Below are 24,249 nucleotides of genomic sequence, written 5' to 3' on the forward strand. Positions count from 1 at the left end.
AGGATTACAGGACTGCCACAGGATTACAGGACCGCCACAGCATTACAGGACCACCACAGGATTGCAGGACTGCCACAGGATTGCAGGACCGCCACAGGATTGCAGGACTGCCACAGGATTCCAGGACCACCACAGGATTACAGGAACACCACAGGCTTTCACTTCAGTAGAATTACCTGAAGATCCAGCAAGGGATGCTGGGAGTCGCCAGTAAGCCAATAAGGAGGACGCTGGCCCTTTAAGGCTGGGAGAAGTTCACGTGCGCCCCCCCATGTGGCGGGAGCGCCCAACTGCAGGGAAGAAGCATGCGGCCTACACGCTGGGAGCCAAAGTACAGACCGGAGCCAGGACAGGTAAGTGAGGGCAGGGGGAGGAGCAGGCACGGGTGCACCCGCGATCCGTACCGAAGATCGCGGGTGTAACCGTGACAGTACCCCCCTCCCGCTGTTCTTCTTTCTTCGCCTCCTCCAATTCTTCTTGGTGATGAGACACCTTAGGAGGAGAGCAGGCACCGGTAAGACTTGGGAAGCCGCAGGCTGGGTCGGCTCTAGGCACACCGGAGTGGCCTCAGGGGAAGCCGGTGGAGACTCTGGAGTGGCCTCAGGGGAGGCCAGTGGAGACTCTGGAGTGGCCTCAGGGGAGGCAGTGGAGACTCTGGAGCAGCCTCAGGTGAGGCCGGTGGAGACTCTGGAGCGGACTCAGGGGAGGCTGGAGCAGCCTTGGGAAGCTGCGGAGTCACCGGAGCTGCTGTGGGAAGCTGCGGAGTCATCAGAGCAACACTGGCAAGCTGCGGACGCCGAGACGACTTCAGGTGCCGTTGGAGTTCTGGCAGGCTGCGGACTCTCTGGGGCAGCTCTGGGAAACTGCAGAGTCTGTGGAGCAGCACTGGGAATCTGCGGAGTCACAGGTACAGCTCTGGGAAGCTGCAGAGTCTCTGAAGCAGCTCTGAGAAGCTGCAGAGTCTCTGAAATAGCACTGGCAAGCTGCAGAGGCTGGGACGCCACTGGAGCAGCCACTGGAAGCTGCAGAGCCACTGGAGCTGCCACGGGAAGCTGCAGAGCCACTGGAGCAGTTGCGGGAAGCTTCGGAGCCACTGGAGCAGCTCTGAGAAGCTGTAGAGTCTCTGAAATAGCACTGGCAAGCTGCAGAGGCTGGGACGCCACTGGAGCAGCCACTGGAAGCTGCAGAGCCACTGGAGCTGCCACGGGAAGCTGCAGAGCCACTGGAGCAGTTGCGGGAAGCTGCGGAGCCACTGAAGCAGCTTCACGAAGCTGCGGAGGCTTGGGCGCCGCTGGAGCAGCCCTGGGTAGCCGGGAGGCTTGGGCGCCGCTGGAGCAGCTCTGGGAAGCTGCAGAGGTTGAGGCACCGCTGGAGCAGCACTGGAGACACTGGGGACATCGGGACCAAGCAGGACAGGCGAGGTAGCCGAACTTGAGGAGGTTCAAACCTGGATTGGATTTTAGCCAGGAACTTGGTATGGGTAACCATGTCAGAGTCATCACCATCCCAGGGGCGTAACTAGCAGAGGCTGGGCCCCATGGCAGACCATTGAATGGGGCCCCCTTCCCCTTAAAAAAATATTTATACACACACATTTACACAATCAATCATTTTAACACTCATACATCTGTCTACGCATTCATACATTTATACACACATAAGTATATACACATCAAACACATCCAGTATATACACAGATATACAGCATACACACACGCATCCAGTGTGTACACAGATATACAGCATATATACACACGCATTCAGTATATAAAGCACATACGCACAGATATACAGCATATATACACACGCAATCAGTATATATAGCATATACACAGATATACAGGATATAAACACACACACATCCAGGATATACACAACATACACACAGATATACAGCATATATACACACGCATCCAGTATATACAGCATACACACAGATATACGGCATATACTGTATACACACACACATTCAGTATATACAACACATACGTACAGATATACAGCATATATACACCATACATAGCATATATACACACACATCCAGTATATACAGCATATATAGACACGCATCCAGTATATACACAACATACACACAGATATACAGCATATATACACACACATTCAGTATATACAGCATACATACACATATACAGCATATATGCACACGCATTGACAATATACAGCAAATACACAGATATACAGCATATATACATACACATCCACTATATACATCATACACACAGATATAAAGCATATATACACACACGCATCGACAATATATAGCATATACACATATATATAGCATATATACACACACATCCAGTATATACAGCATATATACACACGCATCCACTATATACATCATACACACAGATATACAGCATATACACATGAACACATCCAGTATATACACAACATACACACATATATACACAGATATACATACAGATATACACATATACACACACACATGCATGCATTTACACGCATAGTAATTTTACTTACCTACCTTTAGCTCAGCTCGGATCTTACTCGGTGGGGAATTGACAGGCCTGTGAGATGTGCGGGCAGAACGGGGCAGAATGTGAGGCACTCACATGTGAGGCGAGCGCACGAGCCAGGCAGCATGTGAGGTGGGCGGGGCCTGCTGAGCTTCTTAATCAGGGGAGGTACAGAGACCAGCAGGAATTATACTTTGCTAATGATGTGCCTGCCCGGACCTGGAGACATGTCATTAGCATAGTATAATTCTGCCGCCCATAAAACCAGCGCTCTGGCTTCCTGCCTGAGTCAGGAAGCAACTTAATAAAGTTTACCTTCCCTGTCCATCACGGGCCCTCCCTACGCCCGGGCCCCGGAGCACTCGCTATGGCTGCTACAGCGGTTGTTACACCACTGCACCATCCCAGAGGAGTAGCCCAGTCCAGGGCCTCTCCAGTGGGCAAAGAAAAAACACATGCCAACTTAGTGCGTTCGGGGGTGGACTGGGAGGACGTCAGCTTTATGTACAACGAGCATTGGACAACAAAACTCCTGCAAAAATTGGGGTTGCCATCAAATTTGTTTGGCATCAAAAAATATGATCCAGAGTTCGCTGCTGAAAAACATGGCTGGGGGACAGAAGCAACAGGAGGAGTCGCAGGAGACTGCTGCTGGGAGGTAATAATCCGCAGGGTGGCAGCAAGTTTGTCCAAGAGTTCTTTTTGCGTAGCAATCTCTTGGGACTGCTGGGCAATAGTGCTGGGAAGGTCACCCAGAAACTGGTGCGAATCCTTGACACTGTCCATGGCTTTTGCAGAGATCATGACCTTGGCGAAGTCCATGGCCGGATTTTACTGTCACAATCTCGGGGAATAGTCCCTTAGGACTAAAGTCGTGTGGACTCCCTGGACCACCGCGGGAGATAAAGATGCCAGCTGCAACCCGGGAGCATAGTCTAAGTGGACTCCTGGTCTTCGCCAGAGCCTGCCGCAAAGCAGGATGGTCTTGCTGCGGCGGGGAGCAACCAGGTCACTCCACGGGTGCGACTAGGCCCACGGTGGCAGCCAAGGTAGGGACCGGGGCAAGCAGGACCATGGGATGGCAGAACCACGGGATGGCAGGACCCCGGGATGGCAAGACCTCGGGATGGCAAGATCTCGGGATGGCAAGACCTCAGGATGGCAGGACCTCGGGATAACAGGACCTTGGGATGACAGGACTCGGAAGGACGGCTGGCTGGACCTTGGACCATGGCAGCAGGTATTACCGTGACACTGAGTTAGTTTATTGTTACACACATGTACAAAAACAACAAGTTCAGCCTCCAGCAGCTTTTCTCTAAGTCATAAGCAGTCAACCCGATGTGACTATGGCTTGGCATAAGGTGTGTAGACCTGTCGCATCCTTGGTTTTGGTATTGAAACCAAGGTGTCCAGATTTTAGGGAATTTGTGTCGAGTTCCCTCCTACCAGTGGGCTATTTCTTTGAACCTGCAAATTTCTGAAACTTTATCTTTCCACTGAGAGGGGGAGGGTACCTCTTCCAATTGCATGGAATTAAAAGTTTAGCGGCTGATATAAGAATGGAGGCTAAGTCATTTTTCTGTAGTGTAAAGTTAGGGTCGGGTTTCCCCAATAATATAACACTAGGTGACTGAGGTATCTGAATTTTACATATGTGTTCTATTGTTTTCAGTACTTCTTTCCAGAATGTTTGTAACGGGTGGCAGGACCACCATATGTGGACCATGGTGCCTACTGAAGTGTTGCATCTCCAACATTTGTATTTGTGGGAATATTTGTGGGTATCTGGTCTCGTACCACCTTGATACTATTTCATATGCATTTTCCCTAATTCTAATATAGGTAGATAAACCATTTGAGGCTTTCAATATGGCTGCTGTGTCTTCCTGTATGAAAACCTTGTGCAGATCTTTTTCCCACTGTGTAAAAAAATAGGAGGTTGAGGAGTACTGTACTGTAATTTGACAATTGTGGAGGATGTTCTCGACAATAGTTTCTTATGTAGGGGGGCTGCGGAGGCTAATTGCTCTATTTAAGGTTCAGATTGCTTTTTGGTTGTAACAGGAAAGGTCAGTGCCTCTGCTCCTGGAATCCTTTCGTGCTTGCATCTTGATCTCTGAACATTGACACAGCTTCCTCCATAGTTACCTGCCTTGCTTCATAATTTAAATGTGCTTAATCTCAAGTAATGGATAGGTGAAACTCCAAAATCTTTGGAAATACAGCAATACCTCTAGAGAAGGGTTGCACAACACAAACATGATGGCAACACTCGTTGGTGCAGGAGGGTAGGTGGCGATCTGCATGCAAGACAAGTACTTACCGCTCCCCTTATCTTCTTGGTAGATGCTAAAATGTATGTACTCCTTTGAGGTCATGACAGACAACCATCTCATCATGATGTTTGCCGCAATGCATGTATCACTCCAGTATGATGTGGCACAATCATTTTGTTGTTTTTTGCAAATATTTTAGAAGAGTATGAGAGAAAAAAATTGTTAGTAATTTTACATCAGGCCCGTATGACAATCCCATTAACTCTGCTGATTTATACTGTGTTTTACATTATATTACATATTAGTATAACTCCACATTTCGACAAAAAGACAAACTTTAAGAATACTACATTTCATTTTCTCCCTCGTCCCAAGGTAAATGAGCTGTCTCCATATTTCAAAGGCAAACAGAAAGATTTAAATGTATTCTGTAAGCTAATCTGGACGCTACAGGACCTGCTTGTCTCCTGCACTCATTATTCTCCCATGCCATTTTTATTTGAGAAGTATGATAAGCTTTCAGCTTATCTTTGCACTCTGCATGCTTTAGCCCTCTGCCATGGTACATCCATGATATTTCCAGCCCTCTGGATATTTCACGTAGTCTCGTAGACATTTGGGGCAAATTTGTTTTTTTACTAAATTTTTTTTTATATTAAATACACTTAATGGTAATTTATCTGGAGGAACCCATATGTTTAGACCAAAAATATAATCTGCATATATATGGATGTGGGAAAACATCTTTTCAGAATCAGTTTTGTTCACTGGTTTCTGAAAGGTCGAGTAAGGGGAAAATATTGGAAGGATATTCTCCAGGGCCAGGTTCTCGGAAGGAGTGTAGTGCTGCATTATGAAATTCTGTTCTGCAGCAGCCAAAGAAGCTCTGAGTGAAGATGGTCAGATGAGATTCTTTTAAAGGCCAATTTTCTTACAGAATTTGCTATTAATTACATTGCATCAATATTATGTCAGTGGCAGCTAAGGTGAGCAGTGCTTCAAGGCTATGAGAGGACAGAGTACATAAATGAAATAACATTCCTCTTTTTTACTTGTTTATTCCTAAACCAACTAACCAACCCAAGGACTTATAAGTAACAGTGACCAGTTAGGGTTTACAGAGATTTTTATTTGTGAAGGTCTGACACATAGGACAGGGAGAAATTATCATCCTATGTCAGTAAATAATAAAACAATGCCTGGACTGGTGCTCTGTATCTTATGGATTGACATATGGGGGCAGATTTATCAAGCTGTCTGAAAGTCAGAATATTTCCAGTTGCCCATGGCAACCAATCACAGTTCAGCTTTCATTTTACCAATGCTCATGAATATTTTAAAGGGTAGCTGTGATTAGTTGCCAGGGGCAACTAGAAATATTCTGATTTTCAGACACTTGATAAATCTGCCCCATGGTGTTCAAGTAACAACATATATCATACAGCACACAAATAGCACATCCTTGTAGTTGTTAATATAATATTTTCTACCATCAACAGCCAATTCTCCAAATCAGACATGTACTTTATTGTGAGATTATCAATGCTTGCTCTAGGCACGCAAGCCATCAGGGCCATTTATGCCCCTTTAGTAATTACAGGCAGTCCCCGGGTTCCGTACAAGATACGTTCTGTAGGTTTGTACTTAAGTTGAATTTATATGTAAGTTGCAACTTGTATATTTTCATCCCCGAAAACAAACTTTTCATCCCTGTGACAATATGATTTTCATAACTTTGGTTTATCGTTGGACCAAAAATGAAGTACACAGCTACTTTGCAAACATCTTTGATAACACTTATTTTGACCATTTTAAATTTCATTACATTACCAACATCCAGAGATCTTGACCAGAGGTCAAAGGAAGCCTACCACTGCTCGCATGATGAAATCATGCAAGCACACCACCCTGTAGGCTATTTAATCCTGATGCCGGCACATACTTTGGTTAGGCACAGCTTTTGTTTAGCTAAAAAAAAGATTAACCAACATTTGTAAATTAGCCCCCCGGTGCTACCCCTATGTCATCAGCCGTCTGTTGATGCCTTCTGATTGTTAATTATTCACGCCTCCGTCTTTCTAGCCACCCTCCTACAGGTGCCAGAAGCCATGACATCACCAAGCTCTCAGCAGTTATCGCCGCCCAGCTGTGCGAGAGTTAGTGTCTACGCATGTGGAGGACCGGAGGGCCAATTTACAAATGTTAGTTAGTCTTTTTTTGCTAAACTAAAGATAGCCGTGCCTAACCAAAGTATATGCCAGCATCAGAATTAAATAGCCAACAGGGTGGTGTGCTTGCATGATGAAATCATGTTAGGTTTCCTTGAAGTCAGGGATCACCTGTACAGATTATTCTCACTTATTGACTGGAGAGCTAGTGCCCACCTAAAGGCAAGCATGTATCTTCAGTGGCTGTTGGCTGAATGACAACCATTCCTCTTGATTCCCCTTGAAACATGCAAACTAAGATTTGGCTTCTTCATAATTTGTTGGTGGAGAGTTGAGTTGTTACCGCGTGCACGCGCACACTTTTCATGTCTGGCTTTTATTCTATGGCCTTTATACAAGGTTAAGGGTTGGTATATAAGCTTTGATATACAGTTCTGTGGGTGTACTCAGTGTAAAGACTTTTTTTATAACCTGGTTAGCTGTAACTGATTGTTCCCATAGACAATAGCTGTTGTACGTCCATTAGTAGACATCCCTGATATGTAAGCAGGGAAGATAATAAGTATTCTTGTTTGTTGATTGACTTTGTTATATTGTCTTGTACAATGAGATAGTATCATGGTTTTTGCAAATATGTTCACAGAGAATTTCATTAATTAAAACTGTATAGATAATGCATCGTTATCGACAATCAATGCTTCCTCTACGGCTAGGATGCAGCCTGAATGTAATATTTACAGTGCACAGCCACGATCACACATACAAACTGTAGACTTAGGAGAACTTCTCAACATTAGTTACAGTAGTCATTTAAAAATTAATTAAAAGTTTTATATGTGACAGTAATTAATTGAGGGTGACATTGCAAGGAAGAAGACAAAGATAAATTAATGGGCAAATAGATACGCGGCTTAATATAAAATCTGAGTGCTGCCAGGGTCTTTTAGGTCATACATAATAAACTGGAAATATCCTTCTGTGCTACTTATGATCGGTTTAAAGGGAACCCGTTAGGTTTATTGGAATCAGCAGCAGGAAGTAATAGATCTTAAATTGATCAAGCCAACCAGTGTGGGGAAATAATTAAAGTATTAAAACAGTACAAAAAAGTTTTTTTTTAAAAATAAAATAAATAAAAACAACAATAAATAAGTAAAGGGAAAGTTTCCAAAACATCACCATTATATATATACATCTAAAACCTCCAAAACTTGCCAACATTTAAAATTTTCATTAAATCCCTCAACAAAAATGTTCTAAAAAGTGATGTGCCTCAAACTAGTACCATTGAATAGAACAGTTCTTTGCGCTAAAAATATGCCCTCAACCATCTCTGTCAAGGTAAAAATAATAAAGTTATTTTATTCCCCTGAAAAGATTGCAATACTGAAAGCAACTCCGATTTTTCGATTTTATCTTTAGTTAAATTGGAGAAATATAAAAAAAACAATATAAATGAGGTATTGCCATAATCACGGTGATAGAATAAAGATATATATATTGTGAGACACTGAAGGGGTTAACTGTGGATGGGCGGTATGTTTCCCCTAGGTTTTGCTATTACGCAAGGCCTTAGTGCTGAGGTGTGTTGTCCAGCACCTTGGACACAGGTGATGGGAGCAGCCTAATCAGTCTCCATAAAGTGGCTCAGCAGAGCTAAGAGTGGGGTCTCTCTCTGAAAGGAGGCTGGAGAGCACACAGCCCTGACCTCTGTGCCTGGAGCAGCCAAGTGATTTTGTATAGTGGTGAGTTAGTGGAATACATGTATAGTTAGCACCCTGACGGGTAGGATTTTTGTTTATTTAATGCCTGAGTGTGAAGGCTGTTTTATTTTGTACCTGCTGCAATAAACGCAGGCTAGACCTGTTTTGGACTGTATCTTGGTGTCACTGTCTTGAACTGCATCCCAGCACCCCGCTACCACGGTCTCTACTGGGCCAAATCTCCCACATATGGTGGAGGATGCAGGCAAATTGCAGGATAAAGCCAAGATGGAGGACTTTATTAAAGCCATGCTCCAGCAACAGGAGGAGAGATCCCGCCAGCAGCAAGCCATGTTCCAGCTGCAGGAGGAGAGGTCCCGCCAGCAGCAGGAAGAGTCCCGAGCCATGTTCCAGCTGATGATGGAAACGTTTTCTGGCATTATGGCAGCACTGCAAGCGATGACTTCTGAGGGGTCCCATACTGGTTTGCAAGGGTACCCGGTTGTCCAGCGTTCCGCACGGGCGGCAGTACAAAAGGCTTTACAAAAAATGACGGCGACCGACCACGTGGAGGCGTATCTCACTGTGTTCGAGCGAATAGCTGAGTGAGAGGAGTTACCAGCTGAGCAGTGGGCAGATGTCCTGGCACCATTCCTGACCGGCGAGTCGCAGAAGGCTTACTACGACCTGAGTGAAACGGAGGCCCGTGAGTAACCCCAGCTAAAGGCGGAGATTCTGGCTCGTCTTGGGGTCACCGTTCAAGTTCGTTCCAGCCAGGTCCACCAGTGGGCATACTCAGAAAAACTACCCCCGCGCTCCCAAATGCATGACCTGGTCCATCTTGTCCGGAAGTGGCTACAACCAGAGGACTGCACCCCAGCACAGATGGTGGAGAGAGTGGTTCTCAACAGGTTCACCCATTCTCTGCCCTCTCGGCTCCAGCGGTGGGTTGGACAGGCCGGTCCCACAAAAGCTGAGGAACTCGTGTCCCTAGTAGAGAGGTATCGGGCTACGGAGGATTTTCTACTTACCTTTCCCACACGAAGCAGTGCCAGTGTCAGGGTCACCAAACCATCTGGTAAGACTGCTACTGCGGAAAAGGGGAGACAGGTCAGGTTGGGAGGGGGTTCATTGGGGGGCGTGGATACCCAGAAACCCAGTGAGGCTCGTGACAGAGGTCATAGCCCTGTCCAGCGCTGGCAATGCCATGAAATGGGCCATATTGCTGCCAACTGTCCCCTGTCAGTGGAGCCAATGGACTGCAACCAGACCCAGCGAGTGTCACTGTTTGCTCGGCCGGTTCTGGCAGCCGAGTCGGCCACGGATTTGAAACCCCAAGTGTGTATGGTCACAATCGGTGGTCACACGGTGGAAGCCTTGCTAGACTCAGGGAGTCTGGTCACCCTGGTGCGGGGAACTTTGGTTGATCCTGGAATGTACAGCAGGCGGAAAGTGGGAGTGTTGTGTATACATGGGGACACTCGCGAATATCCCACTGCTGTCATCAACCTACATACCCCTTGTGGTACTATTACCCATGAAGTGGGGGTGGTGGGGACCCTGTTTCATGAGGCGACTATCGGCAGAGACCTACCGGTGTTTTGGGACCTCTGGAGACGAAGACCCACCTCAGGTGCTGTTGCAGATAATGGACATCACGTGTGTCCGGCTTTGGCCCCTGAACCCTTTGAGGCCAATGTACCCACACCAGCAGTAGGGGTGACCCCATGTGATGAATTCTCTTCCCTAGAGGTCCTAGCTGGTGAGGTCAAGGGCCACGAGGAGGTGGCCGACATGCCGTAATTTGAGATTTCCCGTGAAAATTTTGGGGCTGCACAGCTACAGGACCCTACCTTGTTTAAAGCACGGGAGAATGTTAAGGTGATAAATGGGGTACTCCAAATACCAGGGGCTGACAAAATATACCCCCGAATGGTGATTGTTGGGGAACTCTTGTACAGGGTCGACCAGATACGGGGTGAGGAGGTTGAGCAACTTGTAGTACCCCAATCTCACCGTAGGCTGGTGCTAGAGTTGGCACACAAACATGTGCTGGGAGGGCACTTAGGTGCTGAGAAGACCCGAGAGAGGATCCTGCAGAGATTTTTCTGGCCCGGGGTGTGGGAGGAGGTATTGTAGCTCCTGCCCTGAGTGTCAACTTACTGCCCCGGTGTCCCACTTCAGGAGTCCTTTGGTCCCGCTACCAATCATAGAGGTGCCATTTGAACGGATTGCAATGGATCTGGTTGGTCCCATAGTCAAATCCTCAAGGGGGCACCAATACATCCTGGTTATCCTGGACTATGCTACGCGGTATCCCGAGGCGATTCCATTAAGGAACACCTCCTCCAAAAATATTGCTAGGGAGCTGTTCCAGGTATTCTCACGCACAGGCCTCCCCAAGGAAATCTTGACTGACCAGGGTACCCCATTCATGTCTAGGGTAATGAAGGAGATGTGTAAGTTACTGCAGGTCAAACAGCTCCGCACCTCTGTGTATCATCCTCAGACAGATGGCCTGGTCGAGAGGTTTAACAAGACCTTGAAGGGGATGCTAAAGAGGGTGGTCAGCAAGGATGGGAAGGACTGGGATTGTTTGTTGTTTGCCATACGTGAAGTTCCCCAGTCCTCCACGGGTTTCTCACCCTTTGAGCTGTTATATGGCCGTTCCCCACGTTGGCTTTTGGATGTAGCCAAGGAGACCTGGGAACAGGAGAGGACCCCCCACCGTAGTGTGATAGAACACGTCTCCCTTATGTAGGACCGCATAGCGGCGGTAATGCCCCTTGTAAAGGAGCACATGACAAGGGCACAAGAGGCCCAGTCTAGGGTCTACAATAGGTCAGCCAGACTCAGGACCTTTAACCCAGGCGACAGAGTGCTAGTTCTGGTGCCCACCGTTGAGAGCAAGTTCTTGGCAAAATGGCAAGGACCATATGAGGTCATGGAGAAAGTGGGGGAGGTAACCTACAAGGTATCTCAGCCGGGGAGGAGGAAACCCGAACAGATATACCACGTGAACCTCCTAAAGCCATGGAGGGAAAGAGAGTCCCTGATGGCCGTGGGAGTAGAAAAAGCGTCTGTCCGCAAGAAGGGGACACCGGAGGTAGGTGTACCCGATGCCAAGGTGCCTGAAGTACGGATCTCGGAGTCCCTCTCCAGGGCCCGAAATGTGGATGTGTTCTCTAAGTTACCGGGACGTACTTCAGTCATCAAGCATGACATCATAACCGAACCCCACATCCGGGTACACCAAAAACCCTACCGGGTCCCTGAAGCGCGCCGGCTTGCCATATCCGAAGAAGTCAGGCAGATGTTAGACCTGGGGGTTATCGAGGAGTCTAAAAGTGACTGGTCGAGTCCTATTGTGTTGATTCCCAAACCTGATGGTTCCCTACGGTTCTGCAATGACTTTAGGAAGTTGAACGAGGTGTCCAAATTTGATTCTTATCCCATGCCCAGGGTTGACGAGTTGATAGAACGACTTGGACAGGCTAGATTCTTCTCCACCCTTGACCTGACGAAAGGGTATTGGCAGGTACCCCTTACTGACAGGGCCAAAGAGAAGACCACTTTTGTTACTCCTGATGGGCTTTTTCAGTACGTGGTACTCCCCTTTGGGCTACATGGGGCTCCCGCCACATTCCAGAGGTTAATGGATCTTGTGCTAAAACCTCACCGGAGATATGCCTCGGACTACCTTGATGACATCATAGTCTATAGTAACGATTGGGAGAGTCACCTGGCCAAGGTGCAAGCAGTGGTAGACTCCCTGAGGGCAGCAGGGTTGACAGCGAACCCCCAAAAATGTGCGCTGGGTCTGGAAGAGGCCCGTTACCTGGGGTACTGTATTGGGCGAGGTGTCATCAAACCCCAAGTAAATAAAGTGGAGGCGATCCAGCAGTGGCCACGACCTATGAGCAAGAAGCAAGTGAGGGCTTTCCTAGGCATAGTGGGCTATTACCGCCGATTTATCCCCGATTTTGCTACAATAGCGGCACCCGTGACTCACCTGACCAAGGGTAGCAGGGCGGTGATGGTAAAGTGGAGTGAAGAGGCTGAGTGGGCGTTTCAGCGACTTAAGACGGTTTTGTGCAAGGGACCGGTACTGATCACCCCTAACTTCACCAAGACCTTTATTGTGCAGACTGACGCTTCTGACGTGGGCCTAGGGGCTGTCCTGTCTCAAGTAGTGAAGGGTGAGGAACATCCTGTGACATTCCTGAGCCGCAAGCTCACACCTCCTGAAAAGAACTATAGCATAGTTGAGAGGGAGGGCTTGGCGATAAAATGGGCTCTGGAATCCCTGAGATACTACTTGATAGGGCGACAGTTTACACTAGTGACCGATCACTCTCCCCTCACCTGGATGAGTCAGGCCAAAGAGAGGAACGCCAGGGTCACAAGGTGGTTCCTAATGCTGCAGAATTTCAAATTCACGGTGGAACATCGAGCAGGAAAGCTGCATGGGAATGCCGATGCCTTGTCTCGTACCCACTGTCTGATGGCCAAAAGTGTTCGCCCCCACAGGGTCAAACAGAGGGGGAGGGTATGTGAGACACTGAAGGGGTTAACTGTGGATGGGCGGTATGTTTCCCCTAGGTTTTGCTATTACGCAAGGCCTTAGTGCTGAGGTGTGTTGTCCAGCACCTTGGACACAGGTGATGGGAGCAGCCTAATCAGTCTCCATAAAGTGGCTCAGCAGAGCTAAGAGTGGGGTCTCTCTCTGAAAGGAGGCTGGAGAGCACACAGCCCTGACCTCTGTGCCTGGAGCAGCCAAGTGATTTTGTATAGTGGTGAGTTAGTGGAATACATGTATAGTTAGCACCCTGACGGGTAGGATTTTTGTTTATTTAATGCCTGAGTGTGAAGGCTGTTTTATTTTGTACCTGCTGCAATAAACGCAGGCTAGACCTGTTTTGGACTGTATCTTGGTGTCACTGTCTTGAACTGCATCCCAGCACCCCGCTACCACGGTCTCTACTGGGCCAAATCTCCCACAATATATATATATATTATTATAGTGAATGGCCCCCGAAAAGATGCTAAAAATTCTGAAACAAGAATGCATTTTTTTCTTTTCCTCCACACATTAAAGAGTTAATAGAATCTCATCAATAAGCTATATATAAGATACCCAAAAATTATATATGTGTAAAGTACATCTCATGTCACAAAAAATAATGTCCAAATTGCCAAAAATTTGATTCTGCTCCTTCCCTTCAGTGCCATGGCACATGCCCATACAGCAGTTTACCACCATATATGGGATATATTGGTATTTATTTAGCCAAAGAAATGAAAATTTCAAAATTGCACCATTTTACTCTAACTCCTGTAAAAGAATTTAAAGTGTTAACAAACTGCATAAAAGTTGTTTTACATAAGATGAGGGGGTGTAGTTTCTAAAATGTGTTAATTTATGGGGTTTTACTATGATTTAGGCCTCTCAAAGTCAGTTTAAAGCAACATATTTAAATACATAGATAAGTTATAACTAGAGATGAGCGAACATACTCGTCCGAGCTTGATGCTTGTTCGAGCATTAGCGGACTCGAAATTGCTCGTTGCTCGGACGAATACTTCGCCCACTCGAGAAAATGGCATCTCCCGCCGTTTTGCTTTTTGGCGGCCAGAAACAGAGCCAATCACAAGCCAGGAGACTCTGCACTCCACCCAGCATGACGTGGTACCCTTACACGTCGATAGCAGTGGTTGGCTGGCCAGATCAGGTGACCCTGGAATAGACTAGCCCCTGCCTGCGCTGCTCGGATCATTCTGTGTCTGGATGCCGCTAGGGAGAGAGCTGCTGCTGGTCAGGGAAAGCGTTAGGCTGTTCTATTAGAATAGTGTTAGGCAGGAGTGATTCTACAACAACCCAACAGCCCTTCTTAGGGCTACAATAACGTTATACATTTTTTTTTTTTTATTTGCAGCTAGTACCATATTGTGAGGAATTTGCAGGGGGACTTGCTACCGTTGTGTTTAGCTCTTAGTGACACACATATCCACCTCAAACACCAAAGTGGGACAATTTATTAGGGGTTTGATTTCAATTAGGCACAGTCTGCCAGTTTCTTTTTATTTTACGTTTATTTTTTGATAACTCAGCGTCATCTCATCTGGCATAGCAGTGTGCTTTCATAGTTGGCTAGAAAATAGCCATAGGAGAATCCAAACGGCTTACTTAGGCCTACAATAGCGTTATATATTTTATTTCTGGTTGATCTGCTGGTGGCTGGCCTTGCTGTAGTGCATCTACTACCATATTGTGAGGAATTTGCAGTGAGACTTGCGACCGTTGTGTTTAGCGCATAGTGACGCACATATCCATCGCAAAGACCGAATTGGGACAATTTATTAGGGGTTGGATTTCAATTAGGCACAGTCTGCCATTTACTTTTTATTTTACGTTTATTTTTTCATAACTCAGCGTCATCTCATCTGGCATAGCAGTGTGCTTTCATACTTGGCTAGAAAATAGCCATAGCAATAGGATAGCATCGTTTGGTTTTAAAAACTAAAAAACACAAAAAAAAAAAACACAAAAAAAAAGTAAAAAAAAAATTAAAGTTATAACTTTCATTTTCAAAATGTTTAACCCGAGGGCTAGGGGTAGAGGACGAGGGCGGGGACGTGGGCGTCCAACTACTGCAGGGGTCAGAGGCCGTGGTCCTGGGCGGGGTGAGACACCACCTGCTGATTAGGGAGCAGGGCAACGCCGCAGAGCTACACTCCCTAGGTTCATGTCTGAAGTTACTGGGACTCGTGGTAGAGCACTGTTGAGGCCAGAACAGTGCGAACAGGTGATGTCGTGGATTGCCGACAACGCTTCGAGCAATTTGTCCACCAGTCAGTCTTCCACGCAGTCCACCCATGTCACCGAAATCGGCTCCTACTGCACCTCAGCCTCCTCCCCCCAGTCTGCCCCCTCCCAGGAAAATTGGGCATTTGAACCGGCATACTCCGAGGAACTGTTTTCTGGACCCTTCCCACAAACCACTTGTCCGGTTGCTGCTGAGCAATTTTCCGATGCCCAGGTTTTCCACCAGTCGCAGTCTGTGGGTGATGATGACCTTCTTGACGTAGTGGAAGAAGTGTGTAAAGAGGTGTCCGACGATGAGGAGACACGGTTGTCAGACAGTGGTGATGTTGTTGTCAGGGCAGGAAGTCCGAGGGGGGAGCAGACTGAGGGATCGGAGGATGATGAGGTGACAGACCCAAGCTGGGTTGAGAGGCCGGGTGAACACAGTGCTTCTGAGATGGAGGAGAGTCCTCGACCAGAACAGGTTGGAAGAGGCAGTGGTGGGGCCAGACGGAGAGGCAGGGCCAGAGCAGGTGCATCAGCGCCAAATGTGTCACGTAGTGAAGCTCCCGTGGCGAGGGCTCCCGCGGCGAGGGCTAGATTTTCAGAAGTCTGGAGGTTCTTTAAGGAAACACCGGATGACCGACGGACTGTGGTGTGCAACCTTTGCCAAACCAGGATCAGCAGGGGTTCCACCACTACTAGCTTAACTACCACCAGTATGCGCAGGCATATGAATGCTAAACACCCCACTCAGTGGCACCAAGCCCGTTCACCTCCGGCCGTGCACACCACTGCTCCTTCCCCTGTGTCAGCTGATAGTCAGCCCCCTGCCCAGGACACTGGCCCAAAAACCCCATCGTCGCCTCCACGATCCTCCACAGCATCCACCAGCGTTCAGCTCTCCATACCCCAGACGCTGGAAATATAGTGCAACCCACCCGCACGCCCAAGCCCTTAATGTCCACATCTCCAGATTGCTTAGCCTGGAGATGCTGCCCTATAGGCTGGTAGAGACCGAGGCCTTTCGCAACCTCATGGCGGCGGCCGCCCCTCGGTATTCGGTCCCCAGCCGCCACTACTTTTCCCGATGTGCCGTCCCAGCCCTGCACCAGCACGTGTCAGACAACATCATCCGTGCCCTGACCAACGCCGTTTCTGACAAGGTCCACCTGACCACGGACACGTGGACGAGTGCTGCCAGGCAGGGCCACTATATATCGCTGACGGCACATTGGGTTAACTTGGTGGAGGCTGGGACCGAGTCTGACCCTGCGGCTGGTCATATACTGCCGACGCCGAGGATTGCGGGGCCTACCTCGGTCCAGGTCTTTCAGGCCTACTATGCCTCCTCCTCCTCCCACCCCTCCTCCACCTCCTCCTCCGAACTACCATCCGTGGGCATGGCGCCATCAGTCGCTAGCTCTAGGCACAGCAGCAGTGCCGTCGCTAAGCGACAGCAGGCGGTGCTCAAACTGCTGAGCCTAGGCGATAAAAGGCACACCGCCCAAGAACTATTACAGGGCATCACGGCGCAGACTGAGCTGTGGCTGGCACCACTGAACCTGAAGCCAGGCATGGTTGTGTGTGACAACGGCCGTAACCTGGTGGCGGCTCTGCAACTCGGCAGACTGACACATGTGCCATGCCTGGCCCATGTGTTAAATCTGATAGTTCAGCGTTTCCTCAAGACATACCCCAATCTGTCTGATTTGCTCACGAAGGTGCGCCGCATCTGTGCGCATTTCAGGAAGTCCAGCACAGATGCTGCCACTCTCAGGGCAGCGCAGCGCCGCCTCCAACTGCCCGCTCACCAACTGTTGTGCGATGTGCCCACGAGGTGGAATTCAACATTAACCATGTTATCCAGAGTTTACCAGCAGCGCAGAGCGATTGTAGACTGCCAGATGTCAACTTCCACCAGAACTGGTAGTCAGGTCAGTCAGCTTCCTCAAGTCTACAATGAGGAGTGGACGTGGATGTCTGATATCTGTCAGGTGCTGAGTAACTTTGAGGAGTCAACACAGATGGTCAGTGGCGATGCCGCCATCATCAGCCTCACCATCCCGCTGCTTGGCCTGTTGAAAAACTCTCTGATCAGCATGAAGTCGGAAGCTTTGCGCTCGTCACAAGAGACGGGGGAAGAAGATTCCCTTGTTGATAGCCAAAGCACCCTCAGGTCTGTTTCTCAGCGCATATCGGAGGAGGTGGAGGAGGATGAGGAGGAAGAGGAGGAGAATGTTGGCGAGACACAAGAGGGGACCATTGTTCAGTCCTTCACTGTTCAGCGTGTATGGGCAGAAGAAGAGGAGTTGGAGGAGTTGGAGGAGGAGGAAATGGACAGTCAGGCCAGTGAGGGGAGTGAATTCTTGCGCGTTGGTATTTTGGCGCATATGGCAGATTTCATGCTAGGCTGCCTATCCCGTGACCCTCGCGTTCAAAGAATTTATTCCAGCACCGATTACTGGGTATTCACTCTCCTGGACCCACGGTACAAGCAAAATCTTTCCACTCTCATCCATGGAGAGGAAAGGAGTGTGAGAATGCATGAATACCAGCAGGCCCTGGTGCACAAGTTGAAACAGTATTTCCCTTCTGACAGCGCTAGCGGCAGAGTGCGTAGTTCTGCGGGACAAGTAGCGAGGGAGAGTAGGCGAGCAGGCAGCTTGTCCAGCACTGGCAAGGGTACGCTTTACAAGGCTTTTGCCAGCTTTATGTCACCCCAGCAAGACACTGTCACCTGTCCCCAGTCTCGGCAGAGTAGGGCTGATCTTTACAGAAAGATGGTGAGGGAGTACGTAGCTGACCATACCATCGTCCTAAATGATCACACAGCTCCCTACAACTACTGGGTTTCAAAGCTGGACATGTGGCACGAACTGGCGCTGTACGCCTTGGAGGTTCTTGCCTGCCCTGCCGCTAGCGTGTTGTCCGAGCGGGTTTTCAGTGCAGCTGGTGGCATCATCACCGATAAGCGTACACGCCTGTCGACTGACAGCGCTGACAGGCTGACGCTTATTAAGATGAATAAAGCCTGGATTTCTCATAATTTCCAATCTCCACCAGGTGAAGGAAGCTCAACCTGAATAATTTATGCACTCCTCCTCCTCATTTTCCTCCTTCTCCTCCTCTTTGTACACTAAAGCAGAGGAAACTGGCTATTTTTTGACAGGGCCCACTGGCTCTAGCTATAGTACTCTATGCATTTCATTTTTCTGGAGGGCCACCTACCCGGTCCTCTGTTTTAAACAATTTTTGGGACTGCCACATACAGGCACTCAATCTATTCAATTTTTCTGGAGGGCCACCTACCTGCTCCTCTGGTTTGAAAACTTTTTTGGACTGCCACATACAGGCACTCAATCTATTTCATTTTTCTGGAGGGCCACCTACCTGCTCCTCTGGTTTGAAAACTTTTTTGGATTGCCACATACAGGCACTATCCAAATTAAATTGTCTCCATAGCAGACTCCACACGTTATCTCCATTGCTACCTCCAAAAGTCGTCCATACAGCTGCCTCCATACATCGTCCCCTTATCAAACGAGGTGTGTCAGGCAGAAATTTGGGTTGTTTTCATGGATTCCACATCAAAGTTGTTAACTTTGTCGCCACCCTGCTGTGTTATCCACAAAATATACTGGCAAACTTTTATGATTAACCGATATTATTTCAGCGCTTCTTGCGCATCTGTTTACATTCCCCTCACCCGCCATATCCCAAACTTATAAGAACGCTACTACACTTAACTTGGTGGAGGCTGGGACCGAGTCTGACCCTGGGGCTGGTCATATACTGCCGACGCCGAGGATTGCGGGGCCTACCTCGGTCCAGGTCTCAAAGGCCTACTATACCTCCTCCTCCTCCCACCCCTCCTCCACCTCCTCCTCCTCCGAATTACCATCCGTGGGCATGGCGCCATCAGTCGGTAGCTCTAGGCACAGCAGCAGTGCCGTCGCTAAGCGACAGCAGGCGGTGCTCAAACTGCTGAGCCTAGGCGATAAAAGGCACACCGCCCAAGAGCTATTACAGGGCATTTCACATCAAACTTGTTAACTTTGTCGCCACCCTGCTGTGTAATCCACAAAATATACTGGCAAACTTTTATCATTTACGGATATTATTTCAGCGCTTCTTGCGCATCTGTTTACATTCCCCTCACCCGCCATATCCCAAACTTATAAGAACGCTACTACACTTGATCTTATACAAAAGGTTCTTAGAAGTGCTGTTTGGGGAGTAGCCTAGAGACAGGGGCTTGGATTGGCGAAAGCTCGCCTGGCAGCGGAGCGCCAGCTCCATCCCAAGATCCAACTAACATAGTTTTAACTGCAGCACCTTTAATCTACTACTAGTTCACTGCCTCCATACATGGTCCCCTTATCAAACGAGCTGTGTCAGGCAGAATTTTCAGGTGTTTCACCACATACATAGTGGAACTCGGCACGTCTGTCGCCGCCATGCTGGAGACCTGCAGTTGCAATCATAGAAGCGCAATATGGATGCCCCATACTGTCGCTCTTAATCATGGAAGTCCTCTCCATGGCTGCCTCCAAATGTCGTCCCCTTATCAAACGAGCTGTGTCAGGCTCATTTTTCGGGTGTTTCACCAGATACGTTATGGAACTTGGTCACTATGTCGCCACCCTGCTGTGTTATCGACTAAATATACTGGCAACCTTTTGTTCACAGAGGAAATAATTTCAGCGCTTCTTGCTCACCTCCTTTGGTTCCTCTCTGCCACCCATTGGTTTGAAGCCTGAGTCCATTTAGGGTATGTCGCCATGCCACTCTCTAGCCTGCCGCTGCTGCCGCTGCCTCTGCATGCCGTCCCCTATAGTGTCAGGGTCAATTATTGGATGTTTTAGATGCTATCTAGCTTCATTCTGTCACTCTGTCATGGCCATGCTGTTGCCCATAATTTTGGCATAATGGTGCGTTTAAGCAGCCTCAGAGGCATCCATGCATGCTGCCCCTGCTGTTTCCTGTTCATTTCCGTGGTGTTTCCATCCTTTTCTGAGGTTTCCAGGTGTTTGGCCAAGCTTCCCTATGCAGAGCCTTGGTCCCCTTGAAAAATGCTCGAGTCTCCCATTGACTTCAATGGGGCTCGTTATTCGAGACGAGCACTCGAGCATCGGGAAAAGTTCGTCTCGAATAACGAGTACCCGAGCATTTTAGTGCTCGCTCATCTCTAGTTATAACCACTTTTCATTCCAAGAAACCAAGACAAAAAAATAAAAAGTTTTAGCTTGTGTAAGGCATTGAAGAAAAAACACTAGGTCCTGCAGGCTTCTTCTGATGTGGCAGCGTAAAAAATGTGTTGAATCAGGAGAAGAACCTTTAATGAAGGCTGTAAAAAGACAATACGGTGGTCAAAAAGGGTAAAAGTGAACGCTGTATAACATTGTGTACAGTTTATGTTTTTGTAAACAGAGTTTTCATCAATGTTAAACCCTTAGTGACCGCTGTATCAGGTTTTATGGCGGCCATTAAGGGTATTCCTTCCCACCTGCCACCTTTCTATCAGGACATCGGTTCCTGATGGTGCCGGTGTTGGGCTACGACATCACAGCTCAGATCGGATCTGATTGTTCCTACTGTTTCCTCCGAAGCTGCCAGCTCCTCTTCACGCCGGGTACTGTCTTCTGCAAGTGTACAATGTGTGCACTTACATTGTACACTGCAATTCAAGTGTTTTGACAATGACATCACGGGGAAAGGCAATCTTAACAAAGCCGCAGGTGATCAAGGGAATAATAATTGTGATCAGTGGGTATTAGTGGTGGGTGTTTGCTGTAATATGCAACAAATTCCACCTCTGTATGACAAGGGCTTACCTCTTCATACAACCTTAGTAGCTGTATGCCGTACATGTACAGCACAGAGCGTGAAGGAGTTAAATAATGTGGTGCAACTTGCACAAAGCAAGTATAAAGAACAATAATGCACAGTGCACCAGTTTTTATATACACTTAAAAAAAATTAAAGGGAACACTCAAATGCACATCGTAGATCTGAAAGAATAAAAAAATTCTCATTCAATACTTTGTTCTGTACAAATTTGAATGTGCTGACAACAAAATCACAAAAAAACCATCAATGTAAATCAAATTTATTAACCCCTAGATTTGAAATAGAGGCCTACATTAGAAATAAAACCCCACAAAATTAAAGTTGAAAAACACACTACAGGCTGATCCAACTTTGATCTAATGTTCTTCAAACAAGTCAAAATGAGGCTCAGTATTGTGTGGCCTCCATGTTGCTGTATGACCTCTCTTCAACTCCTCTGCATGCTCCTGATGAGGTTGTGGTCTTCTGAGGGATCATCTATGAGACCTGGACTAAAGCATCTGCCAGCTCCTGGACAGTCTGTGGTACAACGTGACATTGGTGGATGTAGAAAGACATGATGTTCTGGATGTGCTCAATCGGAATCAGGTCTGGGGAACGAGTGGACGAGCCCAAAGCTTCAATGACCTGATCTTGCATGAACTGCTCTGTCACCTCTGTTACATGTGCTCAGTGTCAAACTTGCTAATCCTGGTGTTCTCTGGAAAATGCCGAGTGTCCTGCACGGTGTTGGGCTGTGAGCACAACCCCCATCTGTCCCTCATACCTTCCTCATGTAGTCAGTTTCTAACCGTTTGTGCAGACACATGCACATCCTTGGCGTGATTGAGGTCATTTGTAGGGCTCTGACAGTGCTCCGCCTGTTCCACCTTAATCTTTAAATTTAATACAAGGGTATAATCTTGGACAAGGTAGTACTGCCATGCTATACCAGAACCGAATTCACCCTGACACAGGTTTCAGCATGTCATTCATCTGTAGGTAAAAAAGATAACCCATTGTTCTTAATGTACCTGTTTACATCCAGAAAGCCACAAATAAAGCACACATCATATAGAAAGAACAAAGATAGAAAAATCTAACAGTCAACATTCTGTCTAATCAAGCAGTGAAGAGGCTGTACTCCAGGCAAGTGAGTACCCACTTTTAATATGTACAGGCAGGTTCCGAAATAAGAACAACCGACTTACAGACAACCCCAAGTTACATACAGAATTCTGGTGAAGCTATCTGGATGCTGAATTTAGCCCCAGGCTGCAATAACCAACTGTAAATTCAAAGGTGTCTGCAATAAAGCTTTATTGTTCATCATTGTTCCCTTGACAATCCCAAATTTTCTAAATTGGACAAAAAAAGGACAAAGGACAAAAAAAATAATTTCTGGAAATAAAATTACAAAGTATACCAGCCCCGACTTAGATACAAATTCAACTTCAGAACAAACCTACAGGACTCTCATACGTAAAATTGCATTGTGAAAAACCACATCTACTATATACCTCTGAGTACATCAAGGGGTGTAACTACAGCATTAGCAGCCATAGCATCTGACCTGACACTAAAGAATGGAGGATATGTGCACCATTATATACATATTATGCTGCACATTGTACAGTATAATGTGTATATATCAGAGCACATCTTCCACAGTAAACGGCTACTGGGACAGAGCTGTGTAAGTGTATTAATATATTTATCAGTATATACAAATAAGTATATTTTCTGAGGGGTCATGGGGGCCCCATTCAGAAGTCTGCTATGGGGCCCAGCTTCTCCTTGTTACGCGAGTCCATGAGTGTGATTGTAATCAAGAGCAGGTTAAATATATGTGCAGTGCCCCAAACTATGGAACAAAGGGGGAAGGGGGGAAGTTATAGCCCTTAGGTCAAATGTTGTTTATCCCTGAATGAAAGTTTTTAATCCTTGGGCTTTTGATGAACATATGCAGAAAACTTTCAGAAACCTCTGTGTGAAGTTAGGTATTAATGTAGCGGGGGAGGGAGACAAGTAATTCTGCTTGAAAGAGAAGCCCGATTTGCCACATGGTGTAATTAGATGTATGCAGGACAAGCACCCAGGATAGATTCTGCTGGCAGCCTCGCTAAAATAAACACACAAGATAAAAGACTACATGACAGAACATAAAACTAAGTGTTCCGCACGCTTCGAGGCTGCCACTTCTTTATCCTCTAAGCCTCAATTTGGGTTACTTTTGTTGATTTAAAATAGCTACTGTCTTGATGCTTGGAAATTGTCAAGGGACTTCCAAGTAATAATGTAAAATATATGAATTACAAAGTCTGGAGATGCAGCGATGCAAATGTTCATATAGAAAGGGCACAAAATGCATAAATGAGCAGTTATAGACTTTCCTTATCTGCCAGAATGAAGAGAATGACTAGCGAATATGAATTTTTAATAAAGAGAAGTAGAGAAACAGGGCAGTGCAGGAAGGCTGCAACATCCCTTATTATATTTTATATATATCTCTGACATGTTCTGCAGTGCTGTACATTCACATCATTGTCTGCCCCCAGAGGAAGTTAAGATTTAATCAGGCACTCGCCAGAGGGCATGTTTCAGAGGATATTTAACCTGAAATTATATTTTCGATTTTCTTAGTGTGTCTAAGGCTTAGGCTAAATCACAACTTTAGCTTTGTATCTGTACACACCAAAAGCCATAGTGTGATCTAGGCAACCCCTTATGGCCTATACCAAAGCAATGGGAGAGCTTTTAGTAAATACACTTGAAGCCATAATTGGTAAAAGGAAAACACAAGCCCAGATATATTATTGTGTCTGAGCCAGTTTTTCGATTGCATATTTCCCAGAATCTCCAGCAGAATCAATTGCTGTAAGTTTCCACATGCCTGTAGTTGCAGCCTTAAGGGTTTTCCCACAAACTAAAGTTAGGCCCTATCCACCATCTCCATCATCA

The sequence above is a fragment of the Engystomops pustulosus genome, chromosome 7, assembly GCF_040894005.1.
Source record: "Engystomops pustulosus chromosome 7, aEngPut4.maternal, whole genome shotgun sequence".
Lineage (NCBI taxonomy): Eukaryota > Metazoa > Chordata > Amphibia > Anura > Leptodactylidae > Engystomops > Engystomops pustulosus.